General features: G+C 45.8%; 1 protein-coding gene across 4 annotated transcripts in view; it reads left to right on the top strand.

Moving 5' to 3' along the window:
- WASF3 (WASP family member 3) overlaps positions 1 to 19,889 on the top strand; it is a 676,822-nt gene that overhangs the window by 168,486 nt on the left and 488,447 nt on the right. For all 4 annotated transcript variants that reach the window (XM_077484052.1, XM_077484053.1, XM_077484054.1 and 1 more), the window contains 2 exons: positions 2,542 to 2,633; positions 5,969 to 6,130. The gene's annotated coding sequence lies outside the window, so the exon portion shown is untranslated. The remainder of the gene's footprint in view (positions 1 to 2,541; positions 2,634 to 5,968; positions 6,131 to 19,889) is intronic.

Below are 19,889 nucleotides of genomic sequence, written 5' to 3' on the forward strand. Positions count from 1 at the left end.
TTTTGTAAGTGACAGTGATCGATCGATACTGCACTTGGGTGGGCTGGGCTGGGCTTGGCGGAGGGGCTAAACGCAGGTGCTAGCAGGTATCTGGGCTGATCCCGCTAACAATGCGTTTTGGGAAACCTAAAATGCTGGCAACGCTAATATAGATCTGATCAGATACTATATTACTAAGGGAGGTGTATGCTTTGCGCGTGGGTGTTAGCAGTACTGGCACTAACCTGACGCTGGGGCGACACAGACCTTATCTGACCCTCAAACTTATATCACCCGCCGGGTGATCAGGGGGTTAAACCTTTATTAGGTAATAAATGGCGGGTGCCCTGAAACAAAAAAAAAATAACTAACCAACCAGCGTCACCTGTAACAGTTATATGGTGATCACTGGTGAAAGGGTTAACTGGGGGGCAATCAGGGGGCTATGCGGTAGTATATGGGGGTCCCTGACGCTATAAAAAGCTGCGGCAAACCTAAATACTTACCTGCCTAACTAGCGTCACCTGTGACACTAATACAGCGATCAGAAAAACGATCGCTTATTAGTGACACTGGCGACGGGGGGTGATCACGGGGTTAAACCTTTATTGGGGGGGTTAGGGGGGCACCCTAGAGCTAAAGGGGGCTAACCCTAACTGCCCTAACAGTTATTACAGTCACAAATGACACCAATGCAAAAAAAAAAAAAATGCAATTGGTGTCACTGTGACTGGGGGGGGGGGCAGGGGTGATTGGGGGGTGATCGGGGGGGTGGAAAGTGTGCCTGGCGTGTTCTACTGTATGTGTAGTGTTGGGTGCAACTCACCGATCCTCTCTCCTCGGTGCCGGAACGAAAAAGACCGACACGAGGAGAGATTACATCACTTCCTCTGCCTGTGTTTACATTACAGGAGAGGAAGTGATGTCACGGAGCATTTCCATTCGTCGGGAGCGATCGCAAGTGGGTGGCCATGAATGAATGGCCGCCCCCTCATCCCGGATCGCTCCCGAACGAATACCGACCGCCGCAGGCACCGGGGGGGCCCGATTGGGCCCCCCACCCGCGGGAAGGCAGGGACGTAAATATACGCCCATATGCCTGCCCGTGCCATTCTGTCGACGTATATCGTCGTGCGGCGGTCGGCAAGTGGTTAAGTGCTAGTTCGCACCAGACGCAGTTCCGTTCAGTTCCGTGTGCTTTTTTTCTGCACTAAAAATGCATGCACAGTGTTTTCCATGTATTCTAATGGCTCTAGTTCACCCCATGCATACAGTTTCCAGTCTGTTTCCAGTGGAGAAAATAACCGGAAACTGACCAGAAACTGACTGCATTGTGTGAACTAGAGCCATTGGAATACATGGAAAACACTGTGCATGCATTTTGTGCAGAAAAAAAGCATACAAAACTGCACGGAACTGCATCTGGTGTGAACTGGCCCTAAAGGGGGTTCTGTTTTTACTTTATAGCATTATCTAGCCTCCTCGTGACCGGATAAGTAAGAGGAATATGTCATGATAACACAAAGCTGTGGTCTCAGAAAGCTCACTTAATGTGAGTGTAAATGTAAAATGAGTGTGTTGCACTTGAGTTGGAAAAATAACTTCATCCATTAAAGCATTTTTGGTGGCTGATTTGCTTCATGTCAGGTTCCAATTGGAAGATAATTCATACAGTCCTGAGGTAAATGCTGACTCCGCCCAGCGACAGGAGAGGATAGAAATAAAAGGTTACACTCATTGGCTAGATGTTTCCCACCAAAGGATTTGTCACCAATCCAGTGCTCAGCAGCTGAGGTAAATCTTCCTAGCAACACCAGGCAGCTTGCCACCTGAAACACAAAACAGAAAGAACCAGCAAAGCAGCCAAAGCAAATCATGTATTTAAAGGGGTTGTAAAGTAATTTTTTATTTTTTCTTAAATAACAAACATGTTATACTTACCTCCACTGTGCAGCTCGTTTTGCACAGAGTGACCCCAAACCTGCTCTTCTGGGGTCCCTCGGCGGCTGTCTCTGCTTCCTCCCGAAAGTATCTCTCACATTCATGCAAGCTCCCTCGCATGGTGAGAAGCACCTGCGGGCGCGCTCCCGTGATACAGGCGGCGGCTATAGCCGCTCACTGTATCACATGGCCCCGCCCCCCGGTGCGCCGCGTCATTGGATGTGATTGACAGCAGCGCGAGCCAATGGCTGCGTTGCTTTCAATCCATCCACTCCAGCCAATCAGCGGCCAGGCTGAGCAGCGAAGAGGATGTCGGGGGCGAGCACGGGACTTTCGAGGGGTCAGGTAAGTAAAATGGGGGGACTGGGGGCGCCAGCATTGTCATAGAATGCATTAAGGTGAAAAAATATTTACCTTTACAACCCCTTTAACAATTATAATAGCCCTCTATTAAGAGTGACATTTATTTATAAAACAAATGGGTGTCAGGGGTGACAATCCCATGGGGCCACTTCTCTATTTTATTCTTTCGTGGCCCTGGCATTCTTACCTAGGCACAAAATGCCCATGTGCTTCTTTTTTGTGAGTTATCTAATACATTTTTTTTCTCCTCTCTTTTAGAATTTGCGCTGCACTTGAAACTTGTTGGCTGATCAGTAACAAGCACAAGAACCAATGCTTGGCTTCCTCTGAAGGATTTTGAAGAAAAACGTGTAAGTAGAAATACAGAGACTTGATTCAGGATTGCTACCAAGTAAAATTCGAGTCGAGGGAAGAAAGTAATTCAAGCGTATGCTTGCAGCATTTTAATGCCATCTAGTTTATCCAAAGATTGTATGGTGAATCTATTTTTTTAAAATTGCCAGACTGTGACTGGCTGTTGTGCTACCTACTTTTTGCTCTAAACGTTATACAAATTTCAAAATAAATAGATTTATGGAGAAAAAAATTGCCAGACTGTGTGTGGGAGAGTTAATGAGGTTATAGCAGTTGTAAACTGCCCCAAAAAATTGGGTTCCCTGCAGATCTAAGCCATAGTATGTACCGCATACTAGCACATTATGACACACTTTCCTGCACACAGAGCCCTCCAGCTCACCACTGTCACAGATCCCCCCCCCCACACTTTCATGTACCCTGCCATCCCTTTGGAATCACTGGCTCCGGCCGTTTGAAAGGCCAGAGCCGCAATGACGTCACTCCCGCGCACATTGCTCTGCATTCAACTGCATACTGTGGGCCCTGAATGCAGAGCATCACTGTGCATGTACAGGGGACATAATCAGTTATTGTCAACGTGAATATTACCTAAATAACAAATAAGTGAAATAACCTTGCGCTACAGAAATGAGTATGCAAAATAATGAGAGCATTTCAGCACTTTATCAATTGTACACTAATTCTTTTTGCACTTTATCTTATTTGCACATGATATTATTGCATTTTTGCACAGTACTGTGTTCAACACATATACTCATAGCAACCTCAGGATTGTTAGCCTCGTACCCCTTCTTTGTGATTGTGTAATAGGAAGTTGACTAGAGCGCACCATTAGACAGAATCAATCCTTATAGTGACAGAACATTGACATGGTTGCAGCCTAGTCATTTAAGTTTTTTTCTATACATGTGTGTTATCCCCACATATTTATTAATATCAGCACTAAGGTTTTTTCCCTTTATCAAAATAATGAATTAAGCTTCTCCCCTCAAAGTGCAAAGTGCTGACTTTACTCATGCATGTGTCTTGCTTCGTAACCTCCCTGGCGGTATGATTAGTTCTGATTTTAGGTGCTGAAAGCGGTACTATTATTTTGCATGTAAATTTGGCGTTTTATATTGTAGTCCTGCAATTCTTAGGAATAACTCTCTTAAATCTGTTCAAACCAGAGTCTAGCAGACATCCCGGATATGATAAAGTTTTGAAAAATGAAATCATAAATTATAATATAATAAATAACTATAAATAATTATACCAAATAATAATATAATAATAATAAAAATTATTCAATAATGTAATCAAATCAAAAACACTGAAATTTGCTCAGTTCCAGAATTGTCACTGTCATTACTTTTCAGTATTTGATGACGGATCTTCCCACAAATCGCTATCGTTCAATTCTACGAGTGATTCCAATTTATTATCGCTGTTTTCTAGCTGGTCTAAAATCACTTTTGATGTAAAGGGACAGTTTTGGTTGCTATGGACAATCTCCAGTTTCCAGGCAGAACAGTTTTTATAATATAAAATTACATGCAGAGCACTGGAGAAACCACTAGGAACAAAGGGGATGTGAAATTATTACATACAGCAATTTAATCTGTAAGATTACATTATACTGTATGTAATGTGTGTGTTTCACTTTTTGAATTTGGCGCTGATCTCCGTCCCTATGCGTCGCAATGCTCGCAGGGCACGGAGATGGGCTCTGTGATAAATTGAGCGGAGGACGAGCCGCTTGTACAGCGGGGGGATATCGCGGAGCCAGGGGAGAAAGTAAGTAACCTCCTCCTGCATACAGCGATGCGGTCCCGAGACTGGCTCAGGGTTACCGCTTTTGGTATAAAACTTCCACCCCGAGCCAGACTCGGTAATACCGCCAGGCTGGTTAATATAGGGGGTCAACAATGCCAATAGTTGGTGAAAGCAGGGGTCTGTCAGCAGGGGTCTGTCATTTTGAAAAAATAAAAACAATTTGATAAAATATATATATTTATTAGTTCACATAATTTGTAAAACCAAGGTTCCTGCAGAACCAACCACATTTGTATACATACATACATACACCCCAGATTCATGTGTACAATTACTCATAATAGAGTTCAATTCTGGTGGCGTAGATGGAAGGTTCCTCTACTAGTTTCGCGGATTGTCCGCTTCTTCAGGAGGAGGTCTATATAGTAAATAAATAATACAGAATTCATAACAATTAACAATTAATATTAATTATATAAGTAAAATATTGTAAATTAAATAAGAGTAACAATTGGAATAAGGGGAATATAGGGAAATTTCACTCACCCAGAAATTCAAGGAAAAAAGATGGAGGGAGGTAAAAACAAAATGTGGAGAAATGGGTCCCCTCTATGTTCCCCCCCCCCCCCCAGCGGACATGGAGGATAAGGTACGTATGGTACTGGAAAGAGAAAAAAAAAAAGTACCAAACGCACAGTTCTGTATTATTTATTTACTATATAGACCTCCTCCTGAAGAAGCGGACAATCCGCGAAACTAGTAGAGGAACCTTCCATCTACGCCACCAGAATTGAACTCTATTATGAGTAATTGTACACATGAATCTGGGGTGTATTAACATTTTAAGTGTCATATTCTGTATTTTGTTACTTTTGCTATTCATTAAACTTGTATTAAATTTTTATTTCTAATCTCTTTCTTATCTTTATATATAAAGTACCGGTATAGTCCAACACCAATTTTTTGGTTCTGGTTCGGTATGAAGGGTTAGCATGTACAGCTATCCTATTACCCCCATAACCCCCCCCAAAAAAACCCATACTTGAATTAATCTATGGATGATGGTACATTCGTTTAATTTTACCTATCTGAGGCTACACTCTCAAAGTCTCTAAGGTCAAACTAAATCCGTTTTAGTTATTAAATGGTTTATTCTGACTGAAAGCTATAAAGAAGGCAAAATGGGTTTAGGACCTCCTACTGGAGCTGTTAGGAAGCAGCAGGCAATGGATTAAAAGAGAATGAGGATAAAAATTAATAGTACATTCACATGATTCCAGTTTTTTTACATTCCAATTTCTTTTAATTGTGAGCTGCAGGAGAATCTGAATTATGTTACTTGCAGATTACTTCTTGTCCCTCCCAGCAGCCAGTGGATGGGGTTTATTGACAGCTGAAACTATCTGTATTACTGTGATGGCTCAGTGGTGTCAGACCCGCATTGGAGCAGCATCATTTGGAACAGTTTTGCCACATGCCCAAAAATATTTAAAAGAAATAAAAAATTTCTATGGAAATCAGATGTAGGCAAATAACTTGGTATACATGTTTACTTTTGTATGTTTTCCTGTAGTTTTCCTTGTGAAACTGGAGTTCCACTTGCCCAAATAAGGGAGTTTCAAGCACTTCGATGGTCATAAAACAATTGGTACTCTGAAGGATTCCACACCCACCCCCGATCTTCAGGAGCATCCCTCCCAAAGCAGGTGTCTCTTGAAAAGCTGCTGAAGCAAAGGTAAAAAATTTCCCCACATCATTCCAATGCTCAGCATACTAACCACATGCCTCCTGAGCACATACCCCCTTCCTGACCAGGCCAATTTTCAGCGCTGTCACACTTTGAATGACAATTGTGCGGTCATGCAACACTGTACCCAATTGAAATTTTTATCATTTTTTTTCAAACAAATAGAGCTCTTTTCATAGTATTTAATCACCACTGGTTTTTTTTTTGGCTAAACATACTAAAAAAGACCGGAAATGAAAAATTTTGCAAACAGGTAATTTTTCTCCTACACTGATGTGCACTGATGAGGCTGCACTGAAGGACACTGATAGGTGGCACGGATGAGGAGGCACTGATGAGGCTGCACTGATAGGCAGCACTAAAGGGCACTGAGAGGTAGCACTGATAGGCGGCACTGATAGGCACCAGTATGCAGCACTGATAGGCAACACTGATAGGTGACACTGTTAAGGAGGCACTGATGGACACAGATTGGCAGCACTGATGGGCACTGATAGGTTGCACTGATGGGCACTGAAAGGTTGCACTGATGAGCACTGATTGGCAGCACTGGTGGGCACTAATTGGCAGCACTGATAGGCACTAATTGGCAGCACTGGTGGGACTGCACTGATAATGAGGACACTGATCATTGGTACTGATATCCCTTTCACAGTTATCGTCTTTCTTCTTCTCGCCTCATGCTCTTAGCATGAGGAAAGAAACGCCGATAACCGGCTTGTGTTTACATGCCGTGATCAGCTGTCCTTGACTGACAGCTGATTACGTTGTAAAGGGCCACTCTGATTCGCCTCTTACCTCGATCTGATTGGCTTGTTCTGCGGGCCAATTAGACTGCGGGGGGATACGCAGAGGAGAAAGCAAGCTGTCAACTGTGCACAAAAGGCTCACCAGAACTAGGACACAAACTGACTACCCCTGTCCGAGACAATCACCTTGGGTAGCCCATGTAAGCAAAAGATCTCCCAAGCAAAAGTAAGTCTGGAGCACGGCAGTACGGAGACTCTCTGGCGAACAGTATCCAGAATACGATCAGGAGGAATCACAGGAACCAGAACTGATTCCATCTTGGAAGTGGAAGAAAATTGTCGTGACAAAGCACCAGCCCTTACATTCTTAGTACCAGGTAAGAATGAGACAATGTGATTGAAACTTGACAAGAAAAGAGCCCATCGCGCCCATCTGGGAGAGAGACATTTAGCCTCAGACAAGAATGTCAGATTCTTATGGTCAGTAAGAATGAGAACCGGCACAGTGGCTCAGTTTGATGGGCACAGTAGCTGCATTTGATGGCACAGTGGCTGCATTTGATGGGCACAGTAGCTGTGTTTGATGGGCAAAGTGTCTGCTATTAATGGGCATAGTGGCTGCTTTTAATAGGCACAGTGGCTGCGTTCGAAGGGCACAGTGGCTTTGTTTGATGGGCGCAGTAGCTGCATTTGATGGGCACAGTAGCTGCGTTTGATGGGCACAGTGGCAGCATTTGATGGGCACATTGGCTGCTTTAATGGGTGACAGTGGCTGCGTTTGATGGGCACAGTGGCAGCATTTGATGGGCACAGTGGCTGTGTTTATGGGCACAGTAGCTGCGTTTGATAGGCACAGTGGCAGCATTTGATGGGCACAGTGGCAGCCTTTAATGGACACAGTGGCTGCTTTTAATGTTCAGAGTGGCTGCATTTGATGGGAAGTGGCTGCATTTGATGGGCAGTGGCTGTGTTTACTGGGCACAGTGGCAGCATTTGATGGACACAGTGGCTGCTTTTAATGGGCAGAGTAGCTGCTTTTAGGCGGGGTACAGTGGCTGCGTTTGATGGGCACAGTAGCTGCGTTTGATTGGCACAGTGGCAGCATTTGATGGTACAGTGGCAGCATTTGATGGGCACAGTGGCGGCTTTTCATGGGCACAGTGGCGGCTTTTCATGGGCACAGTGGTTACGTTTAATGGGCACGGTGGCTGCGTTTGATGGCGCACTGGCTGCGTTTGATGGGCACAGTGGCTCTATTTGATGGGCACAGTGGTAGCGTTTGAGCACAGTGGCAGTGTTTGATGGGCACAGTGGCAGCTTTTGATGGGCACAGTGGCAGCTTTTGATGGGCACAGTGGCTGTGTTTGATGGGCACAGTGGCAGCTTTTGATGGGCACAGTGGGTGTTTGATGGGCACAGTAGCTGTGTTCGAGCACAGTTGCAGCTTTTGATGGGCACAGTGGGCATTTGATGGGCACAGTGGGGGTTTGATGGGCACAGTGGCAGCTTTTGATGGGCACAACTTACTTAGGTTCCACTTACTTGAGGCCGGCCTGATGCAGTGCAGGGGAGTCACTCACAGCAAGGCAGCTGCTCTCTCTTCATAAATGCTCCGTTCCCTCTCAGCCACGCTGTCTAAAGAACATGGTAGAAGTGGGTGGGGCTTGTTCACTAGCCGCGGAGGCGGCTCGATATGAATGCTGGGGCGGCCGTGGTGCACTTTGAATTCTGAGGCCGCCGTGGCCTCTGACTGACGTCACTAGCTAGACGCCGAGCAGCCGGCAATTCTAGCAAGTAGCAACCAGTGCAGTCAACTTCAAGTGAGTACCACAGACAGCTTTGGCGCCATTCTTCTGCAGCACATAGTAGCGCTGGGGTGAGGTGCACCCCGGATCGGCTCTGACCTTAGGTCCATCCGTGACAGGACCTCAAGGTTCGGGCTTGGTAGGACAAGACTTCAAAAAGTGACCTGCCTGGCCACAATAAATGCACAATCTCTCCTTCCTCCTAAAGGTTCTCTCATCCGCAGAGAGATGCATGAAACCCAAGTGCATGGGTTCACCTTCACTGACTGGCTCAGTACCAGGAGGCATGGGATTTGAGGAAGACAAGGGTGGCACTGCAAAGCTTGGAGACAAATGTACAGGAGGCTTCCGCAAAAACTCCTTAACCACTTTCAGACCGGACCATTTTGCTGGTCAATGACCAGAGGTCTTTTTACAATTTGGCACTGCGCTGCTTTAACTGGTAATTGCGCGGTCATGCAATGTTGTACCCAAACTATATTTGCGTCCTTTTTTTCCCCACAAATAGAGCTTTCTTTTAAAGGTATTTGACTGACTCTGCGATTTTTATTTTTTGCGATATAAACGTAAAAAGACCAATAAACTCAATTTTAGTCATACATTTAGGCCAAAATGTATTCAGCCACATGTCTTTGGTAAAAAAAAAGTCGATAACTGTATATTTATTGGTTTGCGCAAAAGTTGTCACATCTACAAACTAAGGTACGTTTTCTGGAATTTACGCAGCTTTTAGTTTATGACTGCCTATCTCATTTCTTGAGGTGCTAAAATGGCAGGGCAGTACAAACCCCCCCCCCCCCCAAATGACCCCATTTTGGAAAGTAGACACCCTAAGGAAATTGATAAGAGGCATGTTGAGCCCATTGAATATTTTATTTTTTTGCCTCAAGCGATTAAATAATGACAAAAAAAAAAAATTATTTATTTTTTTTACACAAAGTTGTCACTAAATGATATATTGCTCACACATGCCATGGTTATATGTGGAATTGTACCCCAAAATACATTCTGCTGCTTCTCCTGAGTACGGGGATACCACATGTGGTCGACATTTTGGAAGCCTAGCCGCGTACGGGGCCCCGAAAACCAAGCACCGCCTTCAGGATCTCTAAGGGCATACATTTGTAATTTCACTCCTCACTACGTATCACAGTTTTGAAGGCCATAAAATGCCAAGATGGCACAAAACCCCCACAAATGACCCCATTTTAGAAAGTAGACACCCCAAGCTATTTACTGAGAGGCATGTTGAGTCCATGAAATATTTTATATTTTGCCACAAGTTGCGGGAATATTACAAACTTTTTTTTTTTCACAAAGTTGTCACTAAATGATATATTACTCACACATGCCATGGGCATATGTGAAATGATACCCCAAAATAAATTCTGCTGCTTCTCCTGAGTACGGGGATACCACATGTGTGGGATTTTTTGGGAGCCTAGCCGCGTACGGGGCCCCGAAAACCAAGCACTGCCTTCAGGATTTCTAAGGGTGTAAATTTTTGATTTTACTCCTCACTACCTAATGCAGTTTTGAAGGCCATAAAATGCCAAGATGGCACAACCCCCCCCAAATGACCCCATTTTGGAAAGTAGACACCCCGGTACACTAGTGAGACTCACAGGTAAAAAAGCACCTAGGCTGTCAGCGACTGTATCAAAACGCTACAAAAAAAACTGTTAGCGATCGCAGGGATCAGGCCTGACTCTGCGAACGCTGCAGTTATGTGTGTTGTGTTTTGTAAGTGACAGTGATCGATCGATACTGCACTTGGGTGGGCTGGTCTGGGCTTGGCGGAGGGGCTAAACGCAGGTGCTAGCAGGTATCTGGGCTGATCCCGCTAACAATGCGTTTTGGGAAACCTAAACTGCTGGCGACGCTAATATAGATCTGATCAGATACTATATTACTAAGGGAGGTGTATGCTTTGTGCGTGGGTGTTAGCGGTACTGGCACTAACCTGACGCTGCCTGGGGCGACACAGACGTTATCTGACCCTCAAACTTATATCACCCGCCGGATGATCAGGGGATTAAACCTTTATTAGGTAATAAATGGTGGGTGCCCTGAAACTATAAAAAAATAACTAACCAACCAGCGTCACCTGTAACAGTTATATGGTGATCACTGGTGAAAGGGTTAACTAGGGGGCAATCAGGGGGCTTTATGTGGTAGTATATGGGGGTCCCTGGCGCTATAGAAAGCTGCGGCAAACCTAAATACCTACCTGCCTAACTAGCGTCACCTGTGACACTAATACAGCGATCAGAAAAACGATCGCTTATTAGGCTGGGTTCACACTGGAGCAATGCGGGAACGCCACGAATCTGCGGCGGGTTCCCGCATCACACTGCCCTATGCGAACTGCTGGGAGTGTCAGTGAAATGTTAATGACACCCCCAGATCAGTTCGCATATCGCAGTGCGATCTGCAAACTCGGACAGGAATCGGATCGCATGGTGTGAACACCCATGCGATCCGATTCTGCTGCGGACCAAAAAAAGGGTCCCGTGCGAGTTTGCGGCGGGTGCGACGCAAATTCAGCCATACTATCTGTATGGCTGAACTCGAATCGCACAGAGATCGGATGTGATTTGCACTGCAGTGCGGTGCGAATCACATCCGTTCTCATAAACCGCTGCAATGTGAACCCAGCCTTAGTGACACTGGCGACGGGGGGTGATCACGGGGTTAAACCTTTATTGGGGGGTACCTTAGAACTAAAGAGGGCTAACCCTAACTGCCCTAACAGTTATTACAGTCACAAATGACACCAATGCAAAAAAAAAAATGCAATTGGTGTCACTGTGACTGGGGGTGCAGGGGTGATTGGGGGGGTGATCGGGGGGTGAAGGGGGGGTGAGAGTGTGCCTGGCATGTTCTACTGTGTAGTGTAGTGTTGGTGCAACTCACCGATCCTCTCTCCTCGGTGCCGGAACGAAAAATACCGACACGGAGGAGAGATTACATCACTTCCTCTCCCTGTGTTTACATTACAGGAGAGGAAGTGATGTCATGCTGCACTTCCATTCGTCAGGAGCGATCACGAGGGGGGTGAATGAATGGCCGCCCCCTCATCCCGGATCGCTCCTGAACGGATTCCGACCGCCGCTGGCACCGGGGGGGGCCCGATCGGGCCCCCCACCCGCGGGAAGGCAGGGACTATGTTCCAAACAACCTCTGCTGCCAGAGTACGGAATTCAATGGCGTAATTGGCAACAGTTCTCATACTCTGATGGACATGAGGCACTTGGCAGCAGAAGCAGAGCGTGCGGGAACATCAAATACCCTTTTAAAAGAAGCCACAAACTCAGGGTAACTCGAGACAACAGGTTTTTGCGTCCCTCATAGAGGGTTTGCCCAGGCCAAGGCTCTCAGAAAGCAAAGATATCATGAAACCTACTTTACTTCTGTCGATGGAAAACGCCTGGGGCAGCATCTCAAAGTAGTATAGCTCAACCTGGTTGAGAAGCCCATTGCATTGGACTGGATCATCCCCAAATCGCTGGGGAAGTGGAGCGGAACCAGACACACCGCTTATAGAGGTAATACTCGAGACAGGTGCCTGCACAGAGACTGGAGCAGCAGCAGGGACGAACTGCAACACAGGATGTACCGGAGCAGCCACAGTGGAAGATTCCAGGTGAACCGTGTGACTCAGGAGCGTTTGTAACGCCATTGCAAACTGATCCATGCCAGTGTTGCCAACTGTCCGTTAATTTACGGGCAGCCCATAAGTTTCCGCCTGTTTTCAGGCCGCCCGTAAATATCCATTACGGGCAGCTGTGCCTGTAAAAAAGATAGCTGTGGGCCGACAATGCAACAGCGCATGCGCTGTTCTGTTGCCTGCCGAGCTTGGGAAATCTCGTACATGCTCGGCCAGACGGGCGCATGCTCAGTGATGTGATGGCGCTGCCTGGCGCCATTTCTAGTTGCTGTCCCAGTGGTACCAAGTGCCAACCTCCCTTGCTAGAATTTACCCATCAGTCTCTGAGTTGTGTTGGAGGGGATGCGTGCATATTTGGTGGGGCTGTCCGTTAGTCTAACCCTTTTGGTCTGCTGTCCGCAGATGCATATCGGATAGTCTAGGTATAGATGTGCCTTTTTCCCCGAAGCACTTTCTGCTTCACATCCCCCCCATCCCCCTTCTCACTATAAACGCAGTGCTCTCCCTCACCTCGGCAATGCCACAAAGCGACTTATACCAATTCACTGGACGAGCCCGCGAGTCACAAGTGAGTAGAACTGTCTTGGGAAGGTGACGGAGATCATGGAAGCAGAGGAATGAGTGGCCACGTGCAAAGGAACTCGTGAGCGCTTTGACTCAATCTGGGACCATGGTGGAGGCCTCTAGTCTTGATGTTGCCTTGTAAACTTTGGCGGATCCTGCCTTCGAGCAACTTGTTCCCTGTGAACCGGGCCCTGAATCAGGTTCAGAACCAGGTACAAAATTAGCATTTGATGTTCCTAGTGTAGATATACCCCATCAGCCAATGAACCAAGTGTGTTTGCCGATTTATAAAGGCCTTAGCGGTACTTGTATATCATTTTCTTTTCCTTTTATATATTTTTTTTCATGTCGTCTTTGTTCCTACTTAAATTTATGTGAGTCTAAAGCCTCATACACACGATAGGACTTCGTACAAACTTTCCCTTGGATTTTTGTACAAAGGGCGTCGGCCCTGAACTTGTATTGCATACACACAGCAGGACTTTTTTAGCCAACTTTCACCAAATCACATGGTTTTTCTGCTCTTTACCGCCACCTTTGGTCAACTTCTGTATTGTTGTCTGATCTTTTGCATTGGTTCTGAGCATGCCTGTTTGTACTTTGTACAAAAGTCCTATGGTTTTCTGTACACACGATCAGACTTTGCTCCATCGGACTTTTGTTGCCAGAAAGTTTGTCCGTTCGCATAGCCAACAAAAGTCCGATAAAAACCAAAAAAGTTTGTCCGATGGAGCGTACACACGGTCGGATGTTGCTCCAAAACAGCTAATTTGCATGTTTGTTGTCAAAAAGTCTGATCGTGTGTATGGGCCTTAAGATGCTGCAAGGCATCTGCTTTGATTTACTGAGCGAGCCCTCTCTACTTCCCCCAAAGTGTGAGGGGAACATCCACTTAAATCGAAAATCTAGGACAGGGATGGGCTCGTACTAACAATAATTATACTCATGGTGTAATGTATTGTGGCGCTACCGATATCAGTATTTGCCCTTAAGGTGCATTTTGCCTTCCCTTTCCCCTTACCCTTTTGTCTGTACACTGTTTTGTATGGCTTAAAATGTAAAATAAAGATTATATATATAAAAAAAAATAATAATAAAAAAAATGAAAGAGACCATAAAACTGGTAGATTTTTCCAGTAAAATGTAGGAACATTGCCAGTTGTCTATATAGAAATCTCCCCTGGAATTCATGAGGTATTATAGACACTCGTTAGAAATATGTCTCCTGTTCATGCAACAAACGGCGCAGCTTGGGACAGATTAATGCAACTGTCAGTAAAGTGTATATGAATCTGTTGCAAAATTGCCTGAGAGAGAATTTTGTCTGTCACACAATACTTATACCAACCTAAAGGAAGTCTTATGCCGCGTACACACGATCAAACAAGCGGGTGGAAAAGTACGGCAAACTGAAGTCCGCCGGACAATCCCCCCGTGTGTAGCCTCCGGCATACTTTTTTGACCCGAAAGTACGGCGGACTTAGAAAGTGGTTTTGCACTCCAATCTTCCCGCCGGACTCGCATTTCGACGGACAATCTGGCCGTATGTGTGCCAGACCGCCGTACTTTTGAAATGAGCGGACTTTTCCCGCCCGGAGAAAAGTCCGTTCATTTCGAGCGGGTCTGCAGGTAGGCGGGGCCCGCAAAGGAGACGCCGCTGGCCCCGCCACCTGGTATGGACTTAAAGGGGAACCCCAATGCCAAAAAAAGTCGGCGTGGGGGTCCCCCCCAAGTCCACAACAGACCCTTGTCCGAGCACGCTACCCGGCGTGGGGGTCCCCCTCAAGTCCACAACAGACCCTTGTCCGAGCACGCTACCCGGCCGGCCAGGAAAGGAGGGGCGAGCGAGCGCCCCCCCCCCCCCCCCCCTCCTGAGCCGTACCAGGCCGTGTGCCCTCAACAAGGGGGGTGCCTCGAGGAAGGGGGGCTACGCGCCCCCCCCCCAGCCCAAAGCACCTTGTCCCCATGTTGATGAGGACAATGGCCTCTTCCCGACAACCCTGGCCGTTGGTTGTCGGGGTCTGCGGGTGGGGGGCTTATCGGAATCCGGGAGCCCCCTTTAATAAGGCGGCCCTCGGATACCGCCCCCCACCCTATGTGAATGAGTATGGGGTATACCCCTACCCATTCACCTGTGAAATAAAGTACAAAAAAAAAACACAACACACAAGATAAAATAATTTATTGCACAGCTCCGGGGGTCTTCTCGCCAGACTCCTCCGCTAACTTCTTGTAGCTCTTTTGCTAGCGGAGGAGCCCGGCATTCTTCTTCGTTGCCGCGGCCTCTTCTTCCGACTTCGGGGGTCTTGTCCCCCTCTTCGGTTCTTCTGCCGGGGCACCGCGCCTTCTTATAGCTCTTTTACAGGCGGTGGCCCGGTCTTCCGCCGCCGCCGCCTTCCGTTCTTCTTCTTCTTCTCCTTCTTCTCCTGGAGATGTTGACTCGACGTTCTCTCCGGCCGCAATGCCAGGGACGCGCTGCGACTTATATAGGGACAAGGGGCGGTGTCACATGGGTTGATGTCACATGGGTTGATGTCACATGGCGCAGTCCCAGTATCCTCCGGGACTGTGACATCGTAAGGGGGCAGGGTCACCATGTGACATCAACCCATGTGACACCGCCCCTTGTCCCTATATAAGTTGCAGCGCAGCGCGTCCCTGGCATTGCGGCCGGAGAGAACGTCGAGTCAACATCTCCAGGAGAAGAAGGAGAAGAAGAAGAAGAAGAACGGAAGGCGGCGGCGGCGACGGAAGACCGGGCCACCGCCCTATAAAAGAGCTATAAGAAGGCGCGGTGGCCCGGCAGAAGAACCGAAGAGGGGGACAAGACCCCCGAAGTCGGGAGAAGAGGCTGCGGCGACGAAGAAGAATGCCGGGCTCCTCCGCTAGCAAAAGAGCTACAAGAAGATGTGTGTTGTGTTTTTTTTTTTTGTACTTTATTTCACAGGTGAATAGGTAGGGGTACATTGTACCCCATACTCATTCACATAGGGTGGGGGGCCTGTTGTGGACTTGGGGGGACCCCCACACCAATTTTTTTTGGCGTTGGGGTTCCCCTTTAAGTCCATACCAGGTGGCGGGGCCAGCGGCGTCTCCTTCGCGGGCCCCGCCTACCTGGAGACGCGCTCGAAATGAGCGGACTTTCCTCCGCGTGTGTGGGCGAGTCCGTTCATTTCAAAAATAGGGCGGATAGTACGGCGGACTTAGTACGCCATATTAGTCCGCTTAAAAAGTGCCGTGTGTGGGCAAGTAGCTCGTTCGGAAAGTCCGACGGACAGTCTGGCGGGAAGTCCGCCAGACTAAGTCCGTCGGATAGACGGCTACGTGTGTACGCGGTATTACCGGTATTTACCTGCACTTTTCTCATCATTGATTTGGTGATATTTCTTTATAAATTTGTCACAGCCATAGCGGCAGAATATAAGAACCACAAGAATTAGTTGCGTGTGTCAGAAGCAGCAAGAAAACCGCCATAGTATTTTCTAATACAGCCATAATACCAGAAAAGTGTTACAAGTACTTTATTGAATGGCTCCCCTTCTGTATAAAAAGAGCTTGAAGGCCTTCAGTACCCCCCATGTGGGTACAGCTAAGAATAAGGGACTTGTGGATACAGGTAAGAATAAAGTACATGTGCGTATAGGTAAGAATAAATTACATGTGAGTAGAGGTAAGAATAAGGTACATGTGGGTACAGGTAGTAATAAAATACTTGTGGGTACAGGTAAAAATAAGGTACCGGTACATGTGTGTATAGGTAAGAATAAATTACATTTGGGAACAGATAAGAATAAGGTACTCGTGGGTACAGGTAAGAATAAGGAGCATGTGGGTAGAGGTAAGAAGGTACATGTGGGTACAGGTAGGAATAAAACACATATGAGTACAGGTAAGAATAAAGTACATGTGGGTACAGGTAAGAATACGGCAAATGTGGGTACAGGTAAGAATAAAGTACATGGGGATACAGGTAGGAACAAGGGACATGAGGGTAGAGATAAGAATAAGGTACATGTGGGTACAGGTAAAAATAAAAGTACATGTGGGTGCAGGTAAGAATAAGGCAAATGTGGGTACAGGTAAGAAAAGGGTACATGGGGATACAGGTAAGAATAAAGTACATATACCCACATGTGGGCACAGGTAGGAATTAGGGACATATGGGCATAGGTAAGAATAAGGTACATGTGGGTACAGGTACAATACACATGAGTACAGGTAAGAATTAGGTGCATGTGGGTACAGGTGGGAATGAAGTACATGTGGGTACAGATAAGAATGTGGGTACAGGTAAGAATAAACTACATGTGGGTACAGGTAAGAATGAGGTACATGTGGGTACAGGTAAGAATAAATTACCTGTGGGTACAGGTAAGAATGAGGTACATGTGGGCAGAGGTAAGAATGAGTTACTTGTGGGTACAGGTAAGAATAAATTACCTGTGGGTACAGGAAAGAATGAGGTACATGTGGGTACAGGTAAGAATGAAGTACATATGGGTACAGGTAAGAATACATGTGATTACAGGTAAAGCCCCATACACACGATCGGACTTTGTACAAACTTTCCCTTGGATTTTTGTGCAAAGGGCGTTGGCTGTAAGTTTGTATTACATACACACTATCAGACTTTCTACGTAGTGACGTTTCAACGTACTGACGACACTTCAAAAGACGACGTTCAATTACTCCAGCGCCACCTTTGGTCAACTTCTGTATTGTTGTCTGCTCTTTTGCATTGGTTCTGAGCATGTGTGTTTGTACTTTGTACAAAAGTCCTATGGTTTTCTGTACACACGATCGGACTTTGCTCCATCGGACTTTTGTTTCCGGAAAATTTGTCCGTTCGCACAGCCAACAAAAGTCAGATGAAAACTGAAAAAGTTTGTCTGATGGAGTGTACACGGTCGGATGTTGCCTTAAAACAGCTAATTTGCATGTTTGTTGTCAAAAAGTCAGATCGTGTGTATGGGCCTTTAGAATAAGGTAAATGCGGGTACAGGTAAAAATAAAGTACATGTGGGTACAGGTAAGAATAAAGTACATGTGGGTACAGGTAAGAATAAAGTACATGTGGGTACAGGTAAGAATAAAGTACATGTGGGTACAAGTAATAAGACAAATGTGGGTACGGGTAAGAATAAAGTACATGTGGGCGCAGGTAAGAATAAGGGACAAGGGGGTACAGGTAGGAACAAGGGGTACAGGTAATAAATACTGTTACAGCATATTTTGTGCTGAATCTTGTGTTTTTGGCTTGTAGTTGTTTAAAGGTAAAATTGTGAGCTAATCTGCAGTGACATCTAGTGGTTCATAATAATAAACCATCTGCAAACCATGCTGACCTGTTTAATAGCAGTGAAAAAAATATGGATTACTAAAGCTGCAGAGACGCTGTAGTAGAAAAAATGTACATTGTTCCATAAAAACAGTGATTTTACACACACAAGGATTACAATGTAACCAAATAAATGCTTTCCGGTGGAGGGGAAATGCATAGATAACTGGATAGTATGTCAATTGTTCAATATACAACCATAATCTATTGTAAGCTCTGATGCCTCCTGTATTGAATTGTATTGTAAGTGTATTGTAAGTGTACTGTTTGCCCTCATGTTGTAAAGAGCTGCGCAAACTGTTGGCGCTATATAAATCCTGTATAATAATAATTTCAAAAAGGTGGGATGCTGTGTAAAATCGACATAAAAATAGAATAAAATGATCTGCAAATCTCTTAAACTTGTATTTTTTTCACAATAGAAAATAGAAAACATATCAAATGTTTAAACTGAGAAAATGTATCCTTTTAATAAGGTAACTTTGAAACTGATGGCAGCCATATGTCTCAAAAAAAGGTGGGACAGGGCAACAAAACACTGGCAAAGTGGTACTAACAAGGAAGGTCTGGAAGAACATTTTACAACTAATTAGGTTTATTGGCAACAGGTTGGTAACATAACTGGGTATAAAAAGGGCATCTTAGAGAGCCAGAGTGTTTCAGAAATAAAGATGGGCAGAAGGTCACCAATTTGTGAAAAGTTGCATCGAAAAAGTGTCAAACAATTTCAGAACAATGTTCCTCTGGCTTTTTTTCTCAGAAAATAGGGGCAGGGACTCAACCATGAGAATGCAGGGGTCAGAGGTATGTAATGCAGAAAGTGCAGGGGTCAGGAGTAAGTGATGCCCAAGCCATTGTACAGAATACAACCAGAAATGACCCTCTCCAGCCAGTACAAACTCATCTCCCCAAGACCATATTCATCCGAATTCAAATCTCACCCATCAGTCATGTTTACCCACACAGGCATGCACAGGTGTTTTTGTACATTTCCATATAGGCAGTCCCATTGATATCTGCACAGACACAGCCGCTGTGTTCTGATATGATATCCATGTGAGTGTGACTGCATGCCCCTGAACTCACCCTGGGTGCTTTGGGACAGTAACACCCGCAACATGTCCCATTCGGAGCAGCAGATGTGTCTATGTAGCCCCTCTGTTCCAATAGATAACAATGAGAATACTAACACAGGGATGCATGGGACACCTGTACATCCATGCACAAACATTGCATTGCACTAGGCCCAGATATAATCTCCCTGTGTGAATCTCCCAGTCCACCCCCCTCTGTAGAAACCATTCCGTCCCAGCCTCTTGTAAAATACATTTTTTTCACCCAACTAGTTCTTTGTTCTATATTCCAGAAAAAAACAGATGAACCATATACACTAGTTCACACTGCAAAGTCTTATTGTACATAAGGCTGTATTTTGCTCCCTGCACTTCTACTGTGTGGAAAGCAGGCTTTTTTATTCTGATGCCACAATAGAGGTGGTGCTGCACTCATTATTCTCAGGCATTGGTATCACAACATGTAGCTATGCTAAAGAGAGAAGAGAAGAAGGCGTCTTCAGAGTGCTCAGCCTGTTCCCACAAGCTGCCCATTGTTGGGCAGAACT

Source organism: Lithobates pipiens, unplaced genomic scaffold (genome assembly GCF_037356315.1).
Source record: "Lithobates pipiens isolate NorthernLeopardFrog02 unplaced genomic scaffold, aLitPip1_a1.2 Scaffold_16, whole genome shotgun sequence".
Classification (NCBI taxonomy): Eukaryota; Metazoa; Chordata; class Amphibia; order Anura; family Ranidae; genus Lithobates; species Lithobates pipiens.